Source organism: Octodon degus, unplaced genomic scaffold, assembly GCF_000260255.1.
Source record: "Octodon degus isolate 3935 unplaced genomic scaffold, OctDeg1.0 scaffold00093, whole genome shotgun sequence".
NCBI lineage: Eukaryota > Metazoa > Chordata > Mammalia > Rodentia > Octodontidae > Octodon > Octodon degus.
The window spans coordinates 4893165-4895150 of NW_004524669.1; the positions used below are offsets into that span (position 1 = coordinate 4893165).

The following is a 1986-nucleotide window of genomic DNA, read 5'->3' on the forward strand; positions in this document are numbered from 1 at the left end:
TTACTCTCCTAAAATCTTGTTTTGAGATTTTGTACCATTGTGGCTTTTTTTTTCTTTAAAATAAAAATAACTGATGTCAAAAAAAATAAAAAGAAAAGAAAAATAGAGGAGCATAGAAAAATGATAGAAACCTTGAATGAACAATATAGAATATAGAACATCAACAGTATTATCCAACGGCTGCTGGAAGTGAGAGGGTCCAAGCCAGGTAAGAATGTCCAGCTACAGGAGAATGAAATCAGAGGACTGTGCTTGAAGTCTCATGAGATCTTTCTGAGTCAGCCTATCCTACTAGAACTTGAAGCACCACTCAAAATATGTGGTGATATTCACGGACAATATTATGATTTGCTTCGACTTTTTGAATATGGTGGTTTCCCACCAGACAGCAACTATCTGTTTCTTGGGGACTATGTGGACAGGGGAAAGCAGTCATCGGAGACTATCTGCCTCTTACTGGCCTACAAAATCAAATATTCAGGGAATTTTTTTCTTCTCAGAGGGAACCATGAATGTGCCAGCATCAATAGGATTTACGGATTTTATGATGAATGTAAAAGAAGATACAATATTAAACTATGGAAAACGTTCACAGACTGTTTTAACTGTTTACCAATAGCAGCCATCGTGGATGAGAAAATATTCTGCTGTCATGGAGGTTTATCACCAGATCTTCAATCTATGGAGCAGATTTGGCGAATTATGCGACCAACTGATGTACCAGATCAAGGTCTTCTTTGTGATCTTTTGTGGTCTGACCCCAATAAAGATGTCTTAGGCTGGGGTGAAAATGACAGAGGAGTGTCCTTTACATTTGGTGCAGAAGTGGTTGCAAAATTTCTCCATAAGCATGATTTGGATCTTATATGTGGAACCCATCAGGTGGTTGAAGATGGATATGAATTTTTTGCAAAGAGACAGTTGGTTACTCCATTTTCTGCACCCAATTACTGTGGAGAATTTGACAATGCAGGTGCCATGATGAGTGTGGATAAAACATTAATGTGCTCCTTTCAGATTTTAAAACCTGCAGAGAAAAAGAAGCCCAATGCCACAAGACCTGTAACACCTCCAAGGGGTATGATCACAAAGCAAGCAAAGAAATAGATGTCATTTTGACACTGCCTCGTTGGGACTTGTAACATATAGTATATAACCTTCATTTTTAAAACTGTAATGTGTACTGCTCGGCTTGCTCAGATAGATGTGTTTGTGGCGGCCCCTCCTTTTGTTTTTGTTTTCATGAATGGCATTTGCTGGTTATAACAGCAAATGAAAGACACTCCAATCCCAAGGAAAAGTATTGTTTTTAATTCCTTGTTCCTTTTGCAGACAACTTTAATGATGGTGTTTAAACTACACCCCAAGACAGTTTATCCTGTCTGGAGGCAGTGGGGGGAGGGTAAGTGTATAAGTGATCTTTTTTAAATTCAGTACAACCCATGAATAATGTAAATGCTTGTTTTCTTTAGAATATAAAGAGAGCCCTAGGGTGCTCTTGAATCTGTACATGTTATTGTCATAATATGCATACTGTTGATACTTTAAACCACTGTGAACATTTTTTATTTTAAAATTTTGTTTCAAAGGGATTGCATTTTCTTCTCATTGTCTTGTCATGTACAAACTAGTTTTTATAGCCGTCAACAGTAGATGTAATCTTCAACCTTGCCAGAATCACTGGTATGATATATATTTAATTAAAGCACACTTTCCCCTACCTGTGGTATACTTAAAATGATGATTAAAGCCATTCTTTTAAATGTGACTTCCTAAAGTCAAAGTTTCTGTTGGAATATGTATTAATACTCCTTAAGTACAGGGCGGCCTGGCTGCGTACACATGCCAGCTCCTTGGGGATTCAAAAACATGTTTTTTTATTTTGAATAGCAAGTAGTAACATAGTGCTATTTAAGCTATCATGAGTAAAGTTAATAACATTTTGTACAATTTCCATATAATCTAATTCATTATGTAATCTTTTTA

At 36.5% G+C, this 1986-nt stretch overlaps 1 pseudogene; it reads left to right on the top strand.

Moving 5' to 3' along the window:
- The first annotated feature begins 135 nt into the window (after positions 1-135).
- On the top strand, positions 136-1493 carry LOC101586816 (annotated as a pseudogene).
- Positions 1494-1986: the final 493 nt, after the last annotated feature.